A 16238-nucleotide genomic window follows, 5' to 3' on the forward strand; every position below is an offset into this window, starting at 1 on the left:
GTGCAATGTCCTCTATCATACTTCATGCAATTACTAGTAACTTCCCTTTCCTTCCTTCCTCATGTCAAACACGTAGCTTTTGTTCACCTATGCATGTCACAAAATTGCAACATTTGCCCAAAAAGAACTTTCCCATATTATTGCTAGCAGAGGTCCAAGGCATTGCTTCCTTCCCCCTGCAAAAACTTTGCAAGAACCAGTCTCTCACTTGTTCAATTTCAGTTCTTGTACCCATCCTTATGGCCACAGTAACAACAGAACATCTTGGTGAGGCATACCAAGAAAAGTACTTGAGATCATTTTGTAGTTCTCTTTCTGCTTAGGCTTGCTTTATTTCAGCTGTTAAACATTTCAATTATTAAAGACAAAGTTGATCATCTGTGATTTGCATGTGATAAGGCAACATTTCTTAGACCAGACATCAAGCCACCTGTTTCTTTTATTGAGAACTGCTACACATCCCCTAAGACCAAGAAAATAATCTAAGAGTTTATCCTTATTTTACATATTTTTAGGCCAATCAACCATAATACTTCAAGAACAAGAATGCTAAACTAGCCACTCTTATTTCCTGAGGAACCAGTAAAACTGCTGAAATTGCCTCTATCATGCCAGCCACGTGCCAAGTCTTTCTAATTTACTAATCGACTATACTGAATGAGCAGTGCTCACAAAAGGCTATAGCTAAAATCTTGGATTTAAATCATCTCACACTACTGTTAGAACACAATAATGTAGTCTGGCTACAAGGACATCTGCCTACATTTCCCGCATGCAGGCAAACACATTTGTTCTTCAGTGTTCTGCTAACCTAGGTACGTCCACTTGAGGCACCCTATACACTTGAATTCACTAAACAATAATTTCCTCAAATTTTCATTAACTTTAGCTAACTCAGCTATTTATAGTTGCACTGAACAAGGATAAGATTCTACCCTATCCCCTCAAATTCTCCTGAAACCAATAAAATAATCTACCATGTTGGGAACTGCTAAGCAGACAGGTTCAAAAAGCTCTCCCTCCAGAGAAGAGTACACTTATAAGCCTAACCTCACCTTAGTCCATCCAATTTATATACCTGAAATCAGGGACAGACTATCATGAATCAACTGTCATTGCTGACATTGTCACAAGGAGTGCTACTCACTTCTATGGCCACCTTAAAGCAGTCAAGAAGTTGACAAATCGACCTATCTCAACTGCAATCCCAATCCTAATCAGAACCTCCCCATCTTGTGTTATGTAAACATCTGCAGCTACAAATATGAATTTCCACAGCCAGTGCAGCACTTTTCATTGGAGTCAGATCCCCTGAAGTAGGAAGATGGTGAGGCTTATGAGAGGCATTTCAGGCAACTGCAAAACAGAAAACAATTTGTGCGTCTTGGTGTTTGGGACACCCAAAAACCATCCATGATGACGTGGGCACAATAGCAGTAACTAAAAGGTTTCTGTGATTATAGAGACATTCAGGTGATCCATGCCCATATCCACAAGTCCTATCAATGTGCACAGAGCAAACAGAGCAATAAAAGGCCTCAAATTGGTTGTGGACATTTCCTAAAAGGTATTACTTTCAAGCTTCCTCAAAAGATGATTAGATGCTTGGTTCTTGAGCTTTTGAATAACTAGTTCTTAAATACAAGCACTCCAAAATAATCAAATACTTACTCACTCAAAGAGATATGAGATTCTTTTAGAAAGACATAATTATAAACCATTCCCCCTCACCTATGCACTCAGAAACAAATATTAGTCAGAAAATTGAAGTTTAATGCTTTTTAATAAGTGGAGATGAAAATCTTATAAGGCCTGTATTTAGATCACATTTTCCTACAGGAAAACACAAAGAAACGGAATAAGCTGGAAATAAACATATTTACAAATTCTATATTTGTGGAGTACCACACTAACAATAGGACAGAGAGAGAATATAGAAAAATAATATCTATTTCAGTATTTGCATATACTATGGACAAATGCAGAATGAGGTTGTCTTTATATAAATGTAGGCTTTTCAGTAGTATTGTTATTTTTTTTGTGCATCCTATGCAACAGTTTCAAGTAATACAGGGATGGTCAAGTTGGTCAAGCTGCAAAATGTCTGTACGTTACTGACCACAAGAGTTTGCTAGAGAAGCTGGCGCTCTCTTTCCTGTCCATTTACACAGCTTACTTTGTTGCAGAAAGCAGGAAGCAACTGTTGACATTTATACTGATATATTATCTGTGAAAAGCAGCATTCCAGTATAAACAGTGAGCCCTTCCAGAACTGCCCTGGATGGACACTCAGAATCGGGTGTGTTGATCTTTTTGAGCATCTTCTCGGTCCTAAGGGTCCAACACCATCAGCTTGTTTCCTTACCCACACTGGCACACATCCTGGGCAAAAATCCATTTCTCAATGTGAGCTGTCTCAGAACTAAACAGGCAAACGCACGTACTGCCTCTCCTTGAGCTCCGTAGATTTAATGTGTTTGCCTCACCAGGGGCACTTCTTCGGTGAGAGCGTATTACAAGGATACCAAATCAGAAACATACTTTATTTTACCTAACACAAGACACAGAAAAATTAAGACAAAATAGGATCTAGCTTAAGCCACAGTTCAGGAATGGCTTCCAGTTTTAGCACTTGCTTACTTTGTCTGCCAAAGTGGGATTTTTCAACAGTGAAATGTCTCCAGAAACAAAACGTGCTGAAATATTTCCCCGAATGTCAACCATTCTACTGTTATCTGGGAAGCCTACAACACCACTTGGTATTACACAGTTCAAAGACCACAGAAGTACCTTGTGATACTTAAAACCTCAAGCAGATTATCAGGTTTTGCTTGAACCTTTTTCCTCAAAAGTCACTTGCTATCTTTTCCTTCTGTCAAAGCAAGAATAGGATAACAAACTAGAATATTTAATTATAGGATTGTCCCTTTGGTCATACAGCTGTGGAAATGAAGGGCAAAGACAGAGCTATGCCAAAGTGTGGGCCAGGCTTGGTGCCTTTTTTAATCCAGTATCACTTATCCTGCACAAATTTGTACATGTGCATCAATCCACAGGCTGAGTACCTCACTAGACACATGCCCACAATATATCACTAAGAAATCCTTATTTATTCCCAGGGTTCAATAGATATATAAAGAGAAGTGGGCAGAAAGAAGTTAATATTAATTCACATATCCAGAGACCAGTGACTTCAAATCCGTTCTATTGCATTTCTTTCTTTTTCCTCATAAATCGGAGAGTTTAGAAATCACTTAAACTATTATAGCAAACTGAACAGTGGGGCTTTGGAGGCAACTCTTACCACCTCATTCACTTTGTCCTCATGTCACAATGGCAAATTATCTCTTTCTCCTCTGACGTCGCTCACTGAAGTTCACACAAACTTGAGTAAACACATCCTGGTTATATTAAGCATTTAAGGAAAAATACTCCCAGAACAGACATCTCCAAAGCTCTTAGAAAATTTCTTTTTTTCCGCATCCCAATTCAAAAGACACAGTTGAAAATCACACTTTGAACATTAACAAATTTCTGGCTCTTCCTCCCCACCAACCCCCAGTGTATGTCTGGCAGTTACACTTCGTATAAATTTGCCTCTTCAGTGTCACTCTATCTCTCACTAGATATTACTTCTGGATTTAATAGGGAAAATAAGGATAGATTCCTCAATTCTCTTTCCTTTCTCTTCTGTGAGTGCCCACATACCATATACACGAGGTTCAAGATTGGTTAATAGGATAAATTTTGAGAAATTCCTTTATTGAATTGTTGGCAGCACATCACTGCCTGGATAAGCAACAAAAAGACAAAGCATGGAACAACCCAACCTTTCATGCCTCAATAAAAACCTTTTAAGTGCACATGGAACAAGACAGATGTCCCTCCCAAGGCCCCACTTTTTTCTCCTGTCTCATAAAAGCAAGCCACCCATTAACCTTTTCTTAGCAAGAGCTGGAAGTAAATTATGATTTAAATTCTCTACTTCATAGGAAAAACTTGATGGCTCCACAGCTGAACTACAGGTGTCAATCAGGCTAGATATTCTTCTATTCCAATTAAAGAGTTGCTCTGTGCATGAGACTTGCCACGATGCAGTATGAGGTTAATTATATTTACATAAGGACATTTTACAGCCAAGCTCATTAATGTTTCTAAAATTCCTAACGGAGGATTCCCAACTGAAATTACTGTACAAATGGAAGTTAGCAATTATGAAAGATGCGAAACATCCCTTGTGCTGGAGATAGTGAATTGTTCAGGAACATCCCCAAAATCTAGTTAATGTCAATGACTGACCACTGAACTGGATGCATAGATACATATTAAATGTCTGCAGAAGTTAAATTCAAGATATAAATCTGTGTCCACATTCACTATAAAGCAACCCTCAGTGTCTAGAGATCTTAATCTTGGGAGAGAAGCTCACTAGCAAGGATAAACTGAACATAGAAAGCTCTCTTTCATAAACACACATACACACACTCATGAATAACTCCTTTGGCAGTCTGCTCTTGATTCAGAGCAGTGCTGGATTTTCTGTCCATTAAATACTGATGAAATTACTTCCTGGCTTATTTTAGACAGCAAATGTCTAAATTAACCAAGAAAAAGCTTCTTCTGAAAGATTCCCCTTTAAAAGGTGAGTTGAGGGTAGCTCTAAAGGATATCTCTCTCAAAGCTTTAGAACATCAAAAACATCAAATTCTTATAAACCTGCTTAGAACACAAGCTTTGCAGCTTAATTTCCAGTTTCCCATTATGCAAAATCAGGCGTTATGGCTCTCCTAAAATATTAAACTTTCACGTTTTGTCTGACTTCCTTCGGCTCATCAGAGTTTACTCTCTACCATAATAAGATAAAGTTATTCTTCCTGTTTCACTCAAAGAGCCTAGTTTATGGTCTATGGGAGTGATGAAACATGAACTGAGAGGCATCTCACAGTGCATCATTCACCTGTGTCTTCCTTCTGACACATGTATAGAACTAAATGGTTCCCAAAATCTAAGCAGGTCTATTTTTTCTGGCCTGACCTACTCCTACCTATGCTTACAGGTTGAGGCAAGAACTCTAATTTACAAATTCATTTTGAAAATTCATAGAATTCTTCCACTTTCTTTAGGGTATCAGAGTTAAGAGTTCACTGTCTGATGTGACAGTGTGGTAGAGTGCAGAACAATATAAAAATCTTAAATGTTCAGTAAGCCACAACCTTGACAGGACTACAAGTTTCAGAGCAATTAGAGTAACTCACCTATAGGAAATATCAGCAGAAAAACAGAGCAGGAACGGACACTTCTTGAGTCTCTTCAGCAAAAGAGCGTTTAATAAAGGAGATATCAAAGTCCTACTTCACCCAGAGAGGGCATCTTTCAATAAGAGAATGTATCAATAAATATTGGGTGCTCTTCCTTCAATTTGGCTATTTTATCTGAGCCTATCTGGAAATATACTGGCTTCATCCCTTTTGCCTAACACCCAAGTTATGCATCGATTTCTGTGCAGTAACAAAAAAGCGCAGCAAAGGCTTATCTAAGGACAAGGTGACAGCTGAGACCCACTGTGCTGAATGCCAAAAAGAAAAAGAGAAATTTGGATAATTTGACATTTACTATATTTCAATTTGATAATTTCAGAGTATTGTTGGGAGAGGTTAGCATGGAAAATAGGAAAGGGAAATATTTAACAGCCAGTTTCAAATGTCATTGTTAAATGTAGCTTCAAATCTCTCGGGGGGGGGAGGGGAGGCAAGGGTAGAGGGGTAGAGGGAAAGAGGAATCTTGTGCTGCCCACACAACTATCAAATTAATTTTAACACATCCTTCAGAGGGCAAAGAGGAACAATTACACCATTCAATGAGAGAAACTTGAAAGTGATAAGGATTTGCTAAGTCAGTCCTCTTTAATATACCATGGAATACCAAGGACAGACTCCTCATCTGTCACAACCTAGTCACTACAAAGGTGACATTTAAGGAACTACTCAAGACAAAATCCACCTTTAGAAAAAATAATTTTGGAACAGTAGCAGATTCTCATAGCTAAAGGCAGAGGGTTGGATCTAGATGGTCTTTAAGGTGTCTTTGAACCCAAACCGTTCTATGATTCTATTATTATGACCTTGTTCTCTCACAGCAGAATACTACACTGCTATAGCTTGAGATCAATGCAATTGCTGATACAGACACTGTGCGAACAAGAGCAAGACAGCAATTCCTGACTGTCCTTTCCTGTCAAAATAATGTGTTCTACAAGGAACAGGCTGAAAAAGGACACACATTGTCTGCTGCATTCTTTCTTGGACCGAGACATACTGAATACTGCTTAGTAAAGACAGTTCACTATCATTGCGAATAGTGAAACTCTAGGGAGAGTCTTTGGGCGTGCTTTGCTCCTGCTTAATGCACACAAAATCTGAAATATTGATCTCCCAGAAGGAGTTAACATAATGGCATAAATTTGGTGTTGAAACAAAAAATAATGGACCTTTATAAAGAATGAGGTTTTTCAAAGGCAAAATCACTGGGATGGCAAGAATGCTGATTATGCTTTGCATTTAACAAGGAAAAGTCAGACTGTATCACAAACTACTTTTACTTAAATGTTATTTAGTTACTATGGCAGCACCTAAAGTTTAGTTCAAACCTCCAGCTTCCTACTGTCCAAAAGAAAGATGACCTTTGACTGTTGCAGACACATCCCATTACCTAGGAAATACTCTTATTTCATCCCCACAATCGGAGATGCTGACACATTCTTCAGAAGTCAATGCAAAAACCTTGCAAGACCTTGACGCCAGCCAGCCTCTCAAGTCAAAAAGCATAACAATATTGTGTTCCTCTTTTCCCGTAAGGAAACATGATTTAGTTTCAACTTCCATGCTGCAAATTTCCATCTTTGCAGTGAATTGCACAAAACTTGCTCTAATCCACAATTGCATAGTGTAACATTCATACCAAATTGTGCTGCCCTTTGGCTTTGTGTAGCTGCCTTCCCCTACTGTTAACAGTCGCTTCAGGTGTTCCTTCTTTCATGTACCAACATGGAGATATAGCAATAGCTAATTTCACAGTTATCAGTGCTAATGGGAGCTGCCATGAAATAGTCTCATTTCCAGAGAAGTCAGTATGCAGTTGCTAATGCAAAAAAAAAAAAGGCAGTTCTACAGAAACTATACATCAGCAGGAAGGACCCCTCAATAAATTTAACAAGGCTGGTCTTTCTAATCTCTCACAACGTACGAACACTTGTCCTAATTCCATGTTAACAATAAAAAAGTCCTGCTGAGGTTTTTAAATTATTTTTTGACAGCAACAACTATCACTTTTAACAGGAATAAATGGAAAAAAATCCAAAGGTGCCAGAAGAGCCTTAAAATGAGATCACTAGCTGGACAGAAACAGTTCCTTCCTGCCCCTGAAGGTGAATGCTTTAAGATGTAAATTTGATTGCCTTATACCTTAGTTTGCATAGCTATAGCTGTTATTAGCAGTCATAAAAATCCTCCAATTGGAAGCATTTGGCTTGGAAGCTACTATAGTGAATTCTATACACTGATAAGGCGACAAGTTATGCTATGCTGTCTTCTGTTTGCTCTAGACAGACTACCCTCTCAGCTAATGGAAGCAAAACAAGGAGCAGATCCTCAACCAACCACCAAGTTAAGCTCTGCTGGTAGATACTGTAAACCACTGGGAACTGGGCCTCTCTGTGTTCTGTTCACCTTTCAATGGCACAGCGAAGAGATCCGCTTGTGAGCATCACAAGGCTATGCACTTGCTACAGTACTCAGCTGAATAGGATGGGTATTTTTTGCACAGCATTGAACACATTCTCAGCTTTTTACATATACTCCTAGCTGACTTCTATATTCCAAGCTCAATGCGGTTTTGCTTGCATTCAGCAGCTACTTCTGTCATGTTTTCCATCCAAATTGTTTCAGTTGACCATTTACAATCTGCAAGTTTTCAAGGGACCCAAGCCAAGCATGTTTTTCCAGGAGCTATATGAATATCACTCTAGCTGACATTGACCTAGCATTTAATTCAAGTGCAAACAATGACATTTTCCCAGTATATGTAATCTGCATTTTAGTCTGCAGGACCCATCATAATCCATCTTCACCATGATGCCTTTACAGTATAAAGTTCATACTCCTACTTTTCACATCACATGAACTTAAAACATGTTGACTGTCCAGCCTCAGTCAGAATTTAGTGTGCATTCACTTACAGATCGAGTAATTAATTCCAATCCTCATCTCACCTGACCAGCTAAATAAGGCCAGAAGAAAAACAATATTTTCTCCTCATCACTGATTTTAGATTACTCTTTTTAGACCACTGAGTCTTTTTAGAATGAGACAACTCACGTACTTTTATCAGACGACATTAAAAAAAAAAAAAATCAATGATCAGTTTGGAAGATATGAACCAGATATGCATATTTTCAAAATTGTACTGTTGTGAAAAGTGAGTAATAGAGTGGAGGAGGCACTGGCTCCAGTCTGGCGGCACTCTACAGCCCTTTCTGAAAAGGAGAGGTAACAACTGAACATCCATAACCTGCAGTCCTAATACATAGCAATCATTTTTCAAACAAGGATATTCTTTCGAATTCCACCAGCATAACTTATCACAAGAATTTTGCATGGATAAAACAACCACTTGATTTATCTAGTATCATTTTCCAGTAAAACAGAACTTAGACTAAGGCAACGGTAGACTCCACACAGCTTTAATGATCTTGTATGAGCCATTTCCTGTCCAGAAGGGCCTAAAAGATTAATAAATGACAGTCATATGCAAAGTTTTATGCATCTTACTGCCTAATGTGTTTAATTTTGGAAAGCAGTGCTCACACTAAACACTACCAACTATTTACTCTTTACTCATAGATATACTTTGCCTATATTTTCAAAGCAAAATTTGTTCGCACTACACACGCAGCACATTCTTCCATTTTTTGTAGTAAATTATTGCCTGTCTCTATAGTACATTAATCTCAGGTAGATCTGTACTTTACGAATGATCTCAGACCCTTGTCACTTTCTTACTTTCCGCCTCATTGTAGGCTTAGTATTTCCTAATTTTTACCACTAACATCTGCTAATTTTTATTCTTGTTCCTTTACACACCCTGATCACTTTTCCTGTTGGCAGCCTAAGAGACAGGAGAGAACAAAACAAATTACTTAGAAAACTTAAAAGATCTTAACAGTCGAACGCCAGACGGTTAAGAGAGAAAATTGTCTGGAAGTAAAGTTAAGTCTTACAGCTACATTTACTTCTTCCTCATAAAATCTGCTTGCATCAAAACCAGTATGACCAGCAGGTCAAGGGAAGCAACTCCCTCCTCTCTACCCTACTCTCATGAGACCTCACCTGGAGTGCTGTGCTCAGCTCTGAAGTCCTCAGCACAGGAAGGACATGGATCTGTTTCAGCAAGTCCAGAGCAGGGGCACAAAGACAATCAAAAGACTGGAGCACCTCCCACTTAAGACAGGCTGAGGGAGTTGGGTTTGTTTAGCCTAGAAAAAAAGAAGGCTCCAGGGAGACCTTATAGCAGCCTTCCAGTACTTCAAGGGGGTCTACGGGAAAGCTGGGGAGGGGCTCTTCATCATGGAGTTCAGGGATAGGATGAGGGATAACAGTTTTAAGTCGAAAGAGAGGAGATTTAGATTAGATACTAGGAAGACATTTTTTCCTGTGAGGATGATGAGGCACTAGCACAGGTTGCCCAGAGAAGTCACAGATGCCCCAACCTTGAAGGTGTTCAAGGCCAGGCTGGCTGATGCTTTGAGCAACCTGATCTAGCGGAAAGCATCCCTGCCTGTGGCAGGGGGGTCAGAACTGGATGATCTTTGAGGTCCTTCCAACCCAAAGCATCCAAAGATTCTATGTAAATAACTTTCAAATGGTACTTCTTTATTTTTTTATTGGTTTTCTTTCTCCTTCTTCAAAAAAAAAATGCACCACAGTAACAACGAAGATACACTTTCTCCAATATCAGACACAAAACCAAAAAGACATTGCCCCAAGGAGTTAGCACAATAAACTAAATTGACAAAATGCACTTCACTAGGGTCTAAAAATAAACAGTGATTAAAATTACTGCAGGAACCGTTGGTTGAAATTTTTCATAAGCAAACAGCAAGATTATACTAACTGGCCCCTTGGGAATAAGACAGATTTACAATAGATTTAATTAAATGCATTTAATGAAGTCCAAATATAAGAAAAAAAAAACAGGCTCATCATCTGAAATAGTGCTTAAACTCTCATAAACTATTCTGAACTCTAATAAATGCCTCATGGTTATCTTCATTTTTCATTTTGGCTTTCAGCACTCCACACAGAATTTTTATTTGCACATGAAATGTTTTGGATTTTTGCCTTCCAACTTGTTCACTAGGTTGGTAATGTAAGTTTCAGAAGTTAGTTTAAATTGATTTTTGAAAGGAAGTCTTTATTCTAATTAATTTTTAATAAAGCATTAAATACTGATTTTCTACATGCCAAAAGAAGGATCAGGTCACTGACTACAGGTCAGTGGAAATGCAGTAATTGTCATCTATGTTATCGAAGAAAAAGGTCTCGTGTCTCTTCCAAGGTATAATGCAGGCATTCACTAAGTCATCTTACAGTCATTTACACTAGGACAAAGGAAATAAAAGATGGGCATGAACTAGCTCCAAAATGTAGATCACTATTCCAAATGTAGGGTAATAAAGAACCAAGCCCAAAGTTATTCTAGAACTGCTGCTTAGTGCATATCCTTAAGAGGCACTGAAACACTCTCTTCTATAACAGTAGCTTTCAGAACTTGGTGTACTCTGATTTTCTCAATATCAGTAGAATGGCATACAGTTAGTAAAAGCACAAAGCATGATGATGATCTGTTATCAGTGGAGTGAGCTTGATTTCAGATCAGTATCTATCCTGAAGTTTATCAGCAATTTCCTTTGGAAAATCAGCACAGGAGTCTTTCCTAGAGGAAATTAATTGGAAGAAAAAGATGTACATGTGCGTATATATATATATCTACATATAAATACACGTACATGCAATTAAAGAAAACAGACCAAGCACACCCAAAATATCAGAAATAGAATGAATATATTGATACATTAAACCATGAAATCCTCCATACTATTTCTGTATTAAACAAAAAATTCAGGGACAATTCACCAAATACTTCTCAACACTAAGTTCCTCTACTCAATATGGCCACGGCAACAGAAGCCATGTGGTACATTTTACCCTGTGACTAACCCAGAGGACTAAGACTCTGAAATACTCACTCCTGCATCGTTTCCTGTGCAGAGAGGGGGGCTCATGCACATAGGGTTCACTACTATCCAACATTATGATTATAAAACTTCAAGAAAAATTTTACAGTTTCAGAGCTCTCTTTTCCAGCAAAATAGAATTATAGCAGGTTCCCTAGGAGGAAACAGAGCATTGTACAAGGATGACAGGATTTTATTATTTGCTGGAACTACTTTTATTAGGAATTAAGGCAGAGTAAACAAAAAGGGACATATATCCCAGATTCAGAAGCTTCTTGAAAAAGGAAGTTTCAATCACACTAGAACCTAAGAAACTTCAGAGGTCAATTTAAAACTTTTATAATCTTGTACTTTCCCAAGGGCATGCTTTCAAGTGCATCCCTCTAAAGCAAAGCCCTTGTTTTCAAGTTTTTTCTTTTCAGAACACACAGTAGCAGCTTGTTGTAAATGGTAAAGTGTATGAACTCTACGCAGCTGATAAAAATTCCAGCTCAACCCATATTTGAAGATAAAAACAATTAACCAGCAAGATCTTTGTAGTCAGTCTCTTCTGTTTCTTAGGTTTTTCCCAATTGTCGTGGACCCTTAAAATTTCTCTGTTTCATAATTCACTCTGATATTGATTCCTCCATGGAGGTACAGAAAAATCTGACTTTCACATAAGAAATTATAAGATGACCCTTTTTGTGCTGAGTGTAACAGAAGAAAAGGTATTTTCCCAATTCTCTGCAAACTACATAGCACCCATCTCAGGCATATCCTTCCACTTTCCTGTACATCTGCTTCTTAACATGTAAAGCATAAAGTTTGTTTTCTTCAAATGTATTGCCAAGTTTAGTTTTGATGCTCAAAGTATTTGGGGTCATTTTACACACATCAACCTTAAAGTCTGCAAAATATTTTACAGTTACCATTCCAGCCCTCTTTCAGCTGAGTTTACACTGCACGTTTGCTGGCAGAATTTCGTTTTTCATTTTTCTAATCACGTAAGCACAAACCATTCTCTTTTTCTAGTAGAGCTATGACTACTGACAGGTCCTTTGGCTTTCTGTGGTACTATGGGTTCTCCAAGAAATAATGAAGAAGCATTTCTACTCTATGTTTTCAAATTGGGCACAATAATATTAGCAGCAATAGCATTAACAAAAACCTTTTTTTTCCTCACAAATGTTATAAAATTGTCCAGCAGATAAAACAGGATGCTGAGGAACAGTTATTTTCCAGCATTTCTGTTAAGTGTTTGTAACAAATAGGTGCCCTCCCACTCTCCTACATTCAAAAGGAAACCAAACCATAATAAGCCTCCACTGCCACGCTTGAAACCACCTTTACTGAAAACATACAAGGGATGAAGTGCTATATTATTCATATTCACTATATCATAAAATGTCTAGAGGCTCCAGAACTAATGTCCCTTTGCACCAATGCTAACTGTCCCTGCTTCAGAGACAAAGCATTGAGGAGGCAGGAAGAAGAGACAAATACTCACAATATACAGTTGAGGTCATGGAGCAGTGAATCAAAACGGAAGAAGAGAAATCCATATCACTGAGCCTGGGAAAAATCTCATAACCTACATCACTCCTCCCTCAAGCCCCTTTCCAGAAGTCTTGAACTGGCCCTAACTATCATCAAGCCAAGTGTCCGCATTCTTCTGTGTATATAAAACTGGGAGTACAAAACTGATCATATCCCCTTCCTCCTCTGAATCTAATTTAAGGGCCTCTCAATGAGCTTCACCAAGTCCCTTTCTCCTTTTGAGATAGCTGAATTCCATCTGTCACCAGCAGGCCCGGTGACTTGTAAACCTCCCGGTGATGAAAAAAAAGAATAAAATTCCACCAACAGCACCAGCCTCTTCACAATGACTTTCATAGAAGCTGGTCCAAATGTAGACACAAAGCTTTCCGAGTACATTCTCCCTGTTGGTCCTGTTCGTGATCACTGCCACAATATACCTGTATGGTACAGTTGAGAATCGGGTCACATTCATTATCATCTCCTGCACATTGGCAGTAAACTTCACATAAAGTCTTCAGGGATCAGACAGACTGATCAATTAAGAACTGATGATATCTCATTACTATATACTTTCTTCTGATGCATTCTGTATAATTTCTTTAATAACGCTTGCATCAATTTTCCATCTTCTATGTTGCACTGCAATAACTGCAATAAGAAAACATCCAAGAATAAAACACAGATGACTGTGCTTATGGTTTGTGTTTAAGTTCACAACACTGCCTAGTTCCAGCAACCTAAAACCTGTCAGGAAGCAAGAAAAACAATAATAAACACTATCTATCAGTTCTCTATTTCTTACAGGAAACAAAATATCACTCTAAATGCTTTAAACAGGAACCTTATTCAAAACTAGGCCTAAACTCTGCTTTTAATAATAGCCTTGATTGTCCTGCAAAGTAATAGATAGTAGTAAAAGTGCAAAGAAATTGCAGAATTTGCATCACAGGTGTTACATAATTCCCAGTGATACCAAGCTGCACTCATTGTATATCAATGCAGAAGTTATGGAAGCAGAACCTTTAATTCTTTTTCTGTCTTTCCCATTAGCCAAAAGCCTGTGCATAAATTTAGCCAGCTATTTAATAAATACATATATGCTACTTTCACAAATCCAAAAAAAGAATCAAACAATTTGAAGTCAGGCATGACAGATGCACGTATTTGATGTTGCTGTCACAACAGCAACACTTCACTTTCACTCCCACCCATACAACCATTACCTTGCACTGACTGCAGCTTAGTCACTTGATGTTCACATCTACCAGACAGATGGGAGTTTTGTGGCTTGTAAAACTAGTCCTCAGAAACCTTAATGACATGGGTGATGGTGGCTCTTGTGCCCCCATACAAGGAAGAGCTACAGATGCTTCGGCTGAGATTAAGCACAATGAGCACCAACCAACCCCTTGGAACATGAGAGCTCATTACTTTCCCTCCCCTTGAACCTTTGGAGCAGTTCTGAATTCAACTAGAGGTGAAAGTTGAAGTGCAATTTCATTTCTCCTCAGAGTAGCTTGTAGATTTGAAAAAAAAAGGAAAAAAAAAAAAAGGTGATTTCATTAGCTGGGAGAGGCTTTTTCTCACCCATGTACAAATGCAATCCTTCCTTATTCTTCATAAAATACAGCTAGGCACATTCAAAGTTCAAAAACTGCTGAACAATCAGCCTTCTGCTCTCATTTGTCAAGAGTAGCAGCTCCAACAGATTCTTCAGTGTGGGGTCAGACCAAAGGTGTATCCAAAAAGAATGCTTCCCCAGCCCAAAGGGAAGTTGAGCCCACTTGGAGTGCAAGACACCATATTCACCCCCATGACCACAGCTGTTCTCACACTCTGGCTGATCAGATCTTACAGGATTGACATTGCTCTCATTCTTATCTGTATTACAGCAATGTAGCCATGTCAACTGCAAAGCAATTATCCTGGTGTGAGACAGAAAGGGCTCTGGCCTTAAAAGTATTGTATCTGACAACACCCACCTCTCAAGTTCACAGTGCTCTGGAATATAAAGGAAGCATCAACCACTTTAGCTCAAATCCACAGAATTAAAGAGAGCTGTTCCAACAGAGAACTGGATGCTTGATTTCTGATGACATTCCAGAAACATTTTAGAGAAAAGGAAATGGTTTTACATGATAGCTGTGTAGAATCACATTTCAGTTACATCAGCCTCTAGCTATTTACTCCGTTCTTCCCAGAAGCACAGCACAGCATCAAAGAAAAAGCCTTTGTCAATTTCTTTTTTGCACAGTAATATAATTTTTCATATTTAAAAGCCCAAATGTTTTTTCTAAGCAAAATCAAAGGTTAGAAAAGGATTTTACAGAAAAAAAAAACAAACAAAAATATCCTTGTGTTCCTAAATTTACTCTTACTTCTACGTTCCATTTATGTAAAACAAGGTGAGAAACAAATGTCTCAGTCAAGGAAACAATACATTAATTTGTGTTACTGTGAGTAGTACCCATTGGGAATCTAGACAGAGACATCCAAAAACTTGCTTTCTAATTCTTTTGTCATCCCCTCCTTTCCTTCCACATCTCAGTTAAAATTAATTACCCTAAGTGTTATACATGTCTATTTTCTCTCTCACAACACATGTCGAACAACAGCAAGATACAGGAGGAATATCAGCCACAGGATCAAATATTTATACAGCTTTTAAAACCAACATGTTGCTCATAAGAATGGTTCAACCCAAGAGAGATTTTAGAAGCCATCAGTCTTCACACATTTGAGTAAGAAATAAATGAAAATAATTCTGAAATGTACAACACCTACACTGAGCTCTGGCAATGTTGTTGAAACTATTGGAAAAGCCCTCTTTGCTAATCTGTTCATCACGGGCCTCCATCCAAAACACAGCACCAGTCAGATAGTGTCATCTGGTGTTTATCTCTCACCAGGTTCAGGATCTAATATAGGCTCTTTCTCCAGCTGCCTCTCAAGGGCCACTTTCAGAATAGAAGGACAAAGAGTCTAAGAGCTGACTACGTACATCAGTACCCTCTCTCAGTCAGCCCAGTTACACCTGTGTTGGAAAGCTTCAGTGGTAGTTTCAGGAATTCTAGTCCTTAGCTATATATCGGATGTATTTAAAGGAAGCCTTCTCTATAGAATAAGATATCCATTACCTTAGGCAATATGGAAATTTATCTCTTACATTTTTTTTATTCTAATATCAGAAAGAAGAGATTTTTTATTGCTCACATAAATACATGATCCTTATATGAATTTTCCTCTTGGCCTCAACACTATATCCACAGCACTAAGTTCCACAGAACCGTATATTGTGTGAAAAGTGTATTTCCTCTTCTGACTTCCAAATCTCTATGTTCTTCAACTATGAAATAAAGCAGAATCTGACCCATTTTCCCTTCTGATTCTCTGCCACTCAATTTACAGCACAGGAAATAAAACAACA

At 38.3% G+C, this 16238-nt stretch overlaps 1 protein-coding gene across 1 annotated transcript in view; it reads right to left on the bottom strand.

The window, feature by feature from the left end:
• The window catches only part of KIF26B (kinesin family member 26B), a 288623-nt gene that overhangs the window by 174307 nt on the left and 98078 nt on the right, over nucleotides 1-16238 (bottom strand). The gene's annotated exons all lie outside the window — the stretch shown is intronic.

This window comes from Cuculus canorus, chromosome 3 (assembly GCF_017976375.1).
Source record: "Cuculus canorus isolate bCucCan1 chromosome 3, bCucCan1.pri, whole genome shotgun sequence".
In the NCBI taxonomy this organism is placed as follows: Eukaryota; Metazoa; Chordata; class Aves; order Cuculiformes; family Cuculidae; genus Cuculus; species Cuculus canorus.